The 7923-nt window shown below is 43.4% G+C and overlaps 1 protein-coding gene across 3 annotated transcripts in view; it reads left to right on the top strand.

Annotated features, from left to right (window-relative positions):
* Positions 1 to 7923, top strand: part of Champ1 (chromosome alignment maintaining phosphoprotein 1) — a 33225-nt gene that overhangs the window by 19738 nt on the left and 5564 nt on the right. For 2 of the 3 annotated variants that reach the window (XM_013022815.1, XM_013022814.1), the window contains exon 2: positions 4121 to 4231. The exons of the other annotated variant lie outside the window; for it this stretch is intronic. The gene's annotated coding sequence lies outside the window, so the exon portion shown is untranslated. The remainder of the gene's footprint in view (positions 1 to 4120; positions 4232 to 7923) is intronic. 3 annotated transcript variants of the gene reach the window in all.

The following is a 7923-nucleotide window of genomic DNA, read 5'->3' as shown; positions in this document are numbered from 1 at the left end:
GGGGGTGCCCGCTCGCCAGCTCCGCCCCGTCTCACTCGGGCTCCCCCTGGGATCCCGCGCGTCCAGCCGGGGAGGAAGAGGAGCCGCCGCCCGGAGCACAGCATTTCAGGGCGGAGATCTGGGACTCGGCGGTTGCGCTTTAGTGCGAGTCTCGGGGAAGCGTGAGGCCTGAACCGCGGCCCCGAGCACAGATGGACCGCTACGACCACCGAGACTGTAGTTCCGTGCTCGAGCGCTTGGGTGGCGCCTGAAAACAAAGTCACTTCATCCCTTACCGCAAAGGCACCGCCGCTACCTAGTGTTAAAAGGTAGTGATTGAGAGGGAGGGGTATGGAACAACTGGGAACGCTGTGTTCTTCCTGTGCAACTCTTACTTTAAAATAAAACTTCAAAAGTAACTTTAAAAAAGCTAGATGGGGGCTGGGAAGGTGGCTCAGTGGTAGAGGCGCTTGCCTTGCATGCTAAGGCCCTCGGTTCGATTCCTCAGCACCACATAAGCAGAAAAGCTGGAAATGGCACAGTGGCTCAAGTGGTAGTGTGCTAGCCTTGAGCTGAAGAGCTGAGGGACAGCGCCCAGGCCCAGAGTTCAGGCCCTACAACCGGACCCCCCAAAAAACAGCTTGATAGAGGGGAAGAACAACAGTGCTTTTATGCATACAGACGAGTCCAACTAGCATGTTTACATCTTGGATATACATCAGAATGCGATTTAAAAGATGATTAGTGGTAGTTAACCTCAAGGAAAATAGTGAATGAGATGAATTTAGATTTGCCACATAGCAATGGATGGTGGCAAAATGCAGTCTGTTGTGGTAGAGAGTAGTATGAGAAGAGTTTATTAATCTGAGCTGTTGAGTTACCTTTTGCTAGTCCACTCCCTGTCTCCCAGTCCTGGCTCTTGAACTCGGGGCCTGGGCACTGTCCCTGAGCTGCTTTTACTCAAGGCTAGCACTTTAGCACTTGAGCCACCGTGCCACTTCCTGCCTTTTCTGTTTATGCCAACCCTAGGCAAGCACTTTACCACTAAGCTAACATTCCCAGCCCTGATTTGAGCTATTGATTTATTTTTACAGATGTGTATGAACGCTGATTTTTTTTAATTGTTAAAAACTTAAAGCTAAAACAAAACCACAGTCACTAGCCCCTGTCTGGAAGCCGGATTCTCAACTGGAGTCTTAATGTCAGCCTGGGTAGTTTAGACAGGGTAGGAAAGACAACCCAGTTTCCAGACTGAGTTGCTGCTATCTTTGACAAGTTGCTTCTTTCCTTCAACATGTTTTCTCAGTGGTAAAATGAAGAGGTCGGATTCCATTCCTCTGAGGACCTTTTTAGTCCTCTACTTATTACTGGCACTACAAGTGTTGAGCTGGAATCTGCTTTGCTATTTTCTACCTGTTTATTCAGGAACATGTTATTCCCCTGTGAAATTCTGTATTCACAGTTGACTTCCTCACCCCCCCCCCCCTTTTTGTTTAATAGTGCTTACTGTCGTGGTGCTACTGCTCAAATCTTCCCTAGTTTACTAGAGATTATTTAGTTTTGGGTAGGTTGTGGGTATTGAACTCAGCCTGCATACTGTCCCTTTAGCACAAAGCTAGCACTCTACCAACTTGAGCCTCAGCGCCACTTCTGGTTTTGGGGTGGTTAATTGGACATGAGTCTCATGGGGAAATTCCTGCCCTGGCTAGCTTTGAGTCATGATCCTCAGATCTCAGCCTCCTGTGTAGCTAGGATTACAGGTGTGAGCCACCAGCACCTGGCTAGAGATGTTTTTAAAGTGCTCACCAGAGCTGGAAACAGAGTATCTGGAGCAGAATATGGGAGAAATATATATTAAATTGATACATGGATTCTAAATATTTGATAAGGCTCATTTTGTTAGTTTTGGCCTCTTGTGCTGGATTTTCACGATCTTAAGTTCTACTGTGTCAGTTTGATCATGATATGTAAAAAGAATCTAAGTAGAGAGCAGAACTTTTTCCTGTCCTCTGTCAGATGCTGGTCATTTGCCTAATATTTGGCAGGGCGTTTAACATCAGACTTGAGTTTGCTGAACTATGAGTTGGAGTTTTAAAGTTAACTGACAGGCAGTGTGCTCACTGGTCTTCTCTAGTTTTTAAAATTTTAATGTGAGACTGGTTCTAGTCTTCAGGAAACAAGGGTATGACTGAGCAAATGTTTTCTGAGCACACATTTGGGTACCAGAGATGCACAGGGGTTACAAGAGTGAATAAATGGTTGGATTATTTGTGGGGTGAGAGGTATGATTTGGTGTGGAGTCAGACTTCATGCCTACAGGGTAACGTCAGTTACACTGGAAGTGTGCATATGACAGAGTAGAAAGGAGTGGGAAATCGGCCTATGCATTTAAAAAAAAAAACTCAGAAGGATGAAAGAAATTTCTCGATGGCTAGATTGCAAGATGAATGTAAAGAAGAGCAATTGTGTTCTAGAAAGGCCTAGAAGCTTGAATCAGGGAATTACAGGAGTCGGCAACTTGAAAATGCAGTCTATGAAGAACTTTATATGTCATGCTCTGATTTTATTCTGCAGGTGTCTGGGAGACTTTAAAGAATGTTCAGACAAGTTACCTCAGCCTTTTGGGTTTAGAGAGGACTCTGCTAGCAGCACCATGAGTGGGCTTTGGAGAAGGAGTTTAGAATTAAAGCAATGACAAGAGAAAGAAGGAGGGGCTGATAGGTATTTCAGATATATACGGGCAGTAGTTATGCCTGGCTAGTTTATCCTATCCTGTGTTTGTCAACAAATAAACTAAATCATGCTTTGATTTTTTGAAATGCACACACAGAGAGAACAGTCCTAAGCAATCACTGAAGCAGGTCCTTAAGAACCTTCTCTGGGTCAGAACTCTACCATCTGTCTCCTGCCAGAATCCTCTTCTTTTTCACCTTTGTGTTGTTCCTTCCACAATTACTTGTTAGTAATTGATAATCAACAGAATGTCAGCTGTTTTTACAGTATGTAGTCACACCAACAGTTGTTAAATGCTTGTCAGAATTGTGGCTCACACCTGTAATCCTAGGTACTCATGAGACTGAGATCTAAGGATTGCAATTCAAAGCCAGTTTGGCAGGAAAGTTTGGGAGATGCTTATCTCCAGTTAACTATCAAAAAACAGAATTGGAGCTGTGGCTCAAGTGGTAGAGTGCTAGCCTTGACCAAGAAAGCTCAAGGACAATGCCCAGGCCCTGAGTTCAGACCCCAAGACCAGCACAAAAAAATGATATAAGACATGGGACAACATAAATTGAAGTTAGATGGTGAGTTTGAGAAAGTTCTGGTTCTACACATGGCATAATCTGTAGTAGGTTGTCATGTGAAATTAAACCAGAACAATGTCCCAGGGAGTGGGGAGCATCTACTGCTCTGATGCTGTTTTAATAAAGGTTCAAGCTTAATGGGTTGGACCTAGTAATGATTGGACCACTGTTGGAGGGTTCCACATGATGAGAGAAGATATAAGGATACTACTGTAAGGGTCAGGGTTATCATTGGCATGTAATTCATTCCTCTTTCCTTCCTGTCTTTGTCTGTCTGTCTGTCTCTCTCTCTCTCTTTTTCTTTCTCTCTTTCTCTGTCTGTCTCTCTCTGTTGGTTGTGGGCCTTGAACTTGGGGCCTGGGCACTGTGTATGAGCTCTTCTGCTCAAGTCTAGTACTCCCACTTTGAGCCACAGTGCCACTTCTGTTTTTTTTTGAGTAGTTAATTGGAGTCTCATGGCGACTTTTCTGCCTGGGCTGTCTTTGAACCATGACCCTCAGATCTCAGCCTCCTGAGTAGCTAGGATTTTAGGTGTGAGCCACCAGCACTTAGCTCTATCACTTTTTGTGTATATGTGTGTACTGGGCCTTAAACTCAGGGCCTTGATCTCTCACTAGGCTTTTTCCCTCAAGGATGATACTTTTCCACTTGAGCCACATGTCCACTTCTGGCTTTTTGCTAGTTAATTAGAGTAAGAGGCTCATGGACTTCTCTGACTGGGCTGGGTTTGAACCTCAGTCCTCTGATTTCAGCCTTCTGAGAAGCTAGGATTATAGGCATAAGCCACCATTTTCTGACTTCAGGCATATACTTTTGATTACCTTTCCTTTTTTTTTCAGATTCAACTTCTTTTTGTCCTACTATCGTCTGTTTTTTGTGGGTTCATCAAAAAGCCATGTAGGCTGTTTGCCCTTTGAAGACTACTTTTAAAGTGTCTAGGAAGACAGCTGGTAAGTCTATCAGGGGAAGGCATGCAGTGCTTTGTTTCTTTGCAACTCTGAAAGTATTGTTCTAGGATTTATAAAGCAGTATTCTACTAACATCTTTGCATATGCTGTTTATTTGCTTTAATATTTTCTACCTTTTAAGTAGACGATTTTATCATGAGAGAATTTTTGGAAAGTGTTTGGAGTTGTTGAGGAAGAACTCTATAAAAACATATACTGGCCAGAAATGGAGGCTTGCACCTGTGGTCCTAACTACTCAGGAGGCAAGATCTGAGGATTGCGGTTCCAGGCCAACCCAGGCAGGAAAACCTGTGAGACTCATCTCCAGTTAACCACTAGAAAACTGGGAGTGGAGCTGTGGCTCAAAATGATAGAGCACTAGCCTTGAGCTCAGGGACAGTGGCCCAGGCCCCAGGTTTAAGCCCCATGACCTACCACAAAAAAACAACAATGCAATCTGGGCGCTGGTGGTTCATGCCTGTAATCCTAGATACTTAGGAGACTGAGATCTGAGGATCAAGGTTCAAAGCCAGTCCAGGCAGGAAAGTCTGTGAAACTCTTATCTCCAATAAATCACCAGAAGACCCAAAGTGGCACTGTAGCTCAAGTGGTAGAGTGCTAGCCTTGAGCTGAAGAGCTTGATATATATGTCTGTGGTATAATGTGGGATATGAAGAGTAGGTTCTATAGCATTCTTTGAAGAACTTGTTTTTGTGTGCATGCCAGTCCTTTGGTTTGAATGCATTGCATGGGCATTGCTCCTAAGCTGCTTTTGCTAAAGTACTAAAGTGCTCTACCACTTAAGTCATAGCTCTACTTCCAACTGTTTTTGGTAGTTTATTGGAGAAAAGAGTCTCATGGACTTTCCTGCTCACTTTGAACTGGGATCCTCAGATCTTAGCCTTTGAGTAACTAGGATTTCAGGTGTGATCAACTGTTGCCTGGTTTGAAAAACTTTTTTTAAAGTTGGAGGGTATGATGGTGAAACTTGGTGGGAGGCAGACATGTGAGTGGAACTTTACAATTGGTTGGGAGAGTTGGTGATGGGTAGAGGAAAAAAGGGTGTGTATGCTTTTATATATAGCTGTTTTTTGCCCACATGGTATTTAGTATGATGGCCCTTTTTTTTTTTTCCTTGGGTCCGGTCATGGGGCCTGAACTCTGGGCCTGGGCACTGTCCCTCAGCTCTTCAGCTCAAGGCTAGCGCTCTACCATGTGAGCCACAACGCCACTTCTGGCTTTTTTCTTTTTGCTTATGTGGTGCTGAGGAATCAAACCCAGGGCCTCAGGCATGCAAGGCAAGCGCTCTACCACTGAGCCACCATCCCAGCCCCAGTATGATGGCTCTGAGCAATCCTTGGCTGTTTACTGTTACCAATTAGAGCCAGATGGGACTATTAGGAAGATCTGTTTTTCTCTAAAGTCTTCTAGTTTTATTGAACTTTGGGCTGTGAGATGATTGATCCATTATTTTTACATATTTTTCATATTTGTCAGTCAAGATCATTTTCAGAAAATTTTCTAATATTAAATTACTGTATTAAACTAAATTACTGTATTTTATATTCTTTTTAGTCCTAAAAGCAATTTTCTAAAAGGATGTATAATTGTCCAGTTGAGGGGTTAAGTATTCTTTTTTTATTCGTTCGTGGGGCTTGAACTCTGGGCCTGAGCGCTGTTCCTATGCTCTTGAGCTCAAGGCGAGCACTCCACCTCTTGAGCCACAGCGCCATTTTCAGTTTTCTAATGATTTATTGGAGATCAGAGTCTCACAGACTTTTCTGCCTGGGCTGGCTTTGAACCATGATCCTCAGATCTCAGCCTCCTGAGTAGCTAGGATTATAGGCATGAGCCACCGGTGCCCGGCTAGGAGGTAAGTATTCTAACAAAGTTATTTTTTCAGTGGTCCATCTCCTTTTTAGTTTTTGACTAAAAGACATCACTGATAGAGGTAATAGAAAGCAATAATGTCAACAGCAACATTTTTAAAAAAGGAACTTATAAGAGCTATTAAGTCTTCTATTGGTGTTTATGAGATTAATGAAGTATACTGTTCTCTGAGGAGCAACCCATAGGGAGAATGTCTCTTCACCATTACCAATAACACAGAGCGTAACACATGCTCTCATCAGCACTTGACACTTTTGGTGAGCAATGGATTGTCACTTAATGAGAAGGCATTTCTTTTCATTTTTAGAGACAGGATTTTGTTACGTTGCCCTGACTGTTTTGAACTTCTAGGTTTTTGTGATCTGTTATCCCAGCTTTCCAAGTAGCTGAGTCTGTGGGCTCATATCACTCTTCCTGACTATTAATAAGCAAAGATTTTATGCTCTTCTCACTTTGTATTAGTTCCAAATTTTGTTTTATCAGTTTCTGGATTTCATGCTGAGAATGGCATGCCAGAATGGAAGTTGGAAGTGATGAAAAGTAAAGAGTGAAATGGTAAAAAAACGGAAGAACCTGAGAATGGAGTTGGAAATTACATAAATACTAAATGGAATTTACATATAAAGTGAAGAAAAGAGTTGTGTAATCAGTGTGATTTAATACTTGATTTGGGGATGAAAAATTAGGTTGGATTGGGACCTCTTCATGCTAAGTGGGTTGGAGGTGCAAGTCCTTTATAGACTGGAGATGTAGCTCCAGTAGGAGAGGACTTGCCTAGCCTGCACAGGGCCCTGGATTCCATTCCTAGCACCGCAGGAAAAAGTTGGGGTGGGGGCGGGGTTACAGATTTAAAAAAGAATGAAGTCATCATAATTAGATTAGGGACAACTTACTGATGATTAAAAATTAACAGTGATAAAGCATAATTTAGATCAGGCATAGTGGTGCACAACTATTATCCCAGCACTTGAGAGTCTGATACTAGAGGATTGTGAATTGAGGCTAGCCTGTGCTATGTAGTTAGCAAGACCCTGGCTCAAAAAAACAAGAACAAGAAAAAGCATAATTTAAAACCTATAGTGTGGGCTGGGAATTAGCTCAGTGGCAAAGCGCTTGCCTAGCAAGCGCAACGTCCTGGGTTCGATCCCCAGTACCAAAAAAGAAAAAAAAGACAAAAAAAATACAGTTAAAACCTATAGTGTAATGAGAACAGTCTTAAGTTAAATTTTTTATGTAAACCATATGTGGTTTAAAACAATGCTATAATAAGCCAGGTGCTGGTGGCTCATGCCTGTAATCCTAACTACTTAGAGGAGGTTGAGGTCTGAAGATTGTAGTTTGAAGCCAACCCAGGCAGGAAAGGCCATGAAACTTAGCTACAATTAACCACCAATAAACAAAGTGGAACTGTGGCTCAAAGTGGTAGAGCCCTAGCCTTGAGCAGAAAAAAAGCTCAGAAACAGCGCCCAGGCCCTGAGTTGAAGCCTCATGACTGAGCAGAAAAGGAGGAGGAGTGGGGGGAGGGGACTATAAAGTTAAGAGACAAGAACCTGAGAAAATACTTTCAATAAAAAGACGTGGGGCCAGGCGCTGGGGGTTCACGCCTGTAATCCTAGCTACTCAGAAGGCTGAGATCTGAGGATCGCCGTTAAAAGCCAGCCCGGGCAGGAGAGACTGTGAGACTCCGATTTCCAATAAACCACCAGAAAACCGGAAGTGGCACTGTAGCTCAAGTGGTAGAGCGCTTGCCTTGAGCTGAAGAGCTGAGGGACAGTGCCCAGGCCCAGAGTTCAAGCCCCACGACC

Source organism: Dipodomys ordii, unplaced genomic scaffold, assembly GCF_000151885.1.
Source record: "Dipodomys ordii isolate 6190 unplaced genomic scaffold, Dord_2.0 Scaffold64, whole genome shotgun sequence".
NCBI classification, from domain to species: domain Eukaryota; kingdom Metazoa; phylum Chordata; class Mammalia; order Rodentia; family Heteromyidae; genus Dipodomys; species Dipodomys ordii.
Note: the sequence above shows the minus strand (reverse complement) of the source record. Positions and strands in the feature narration are given on the sequence as shown.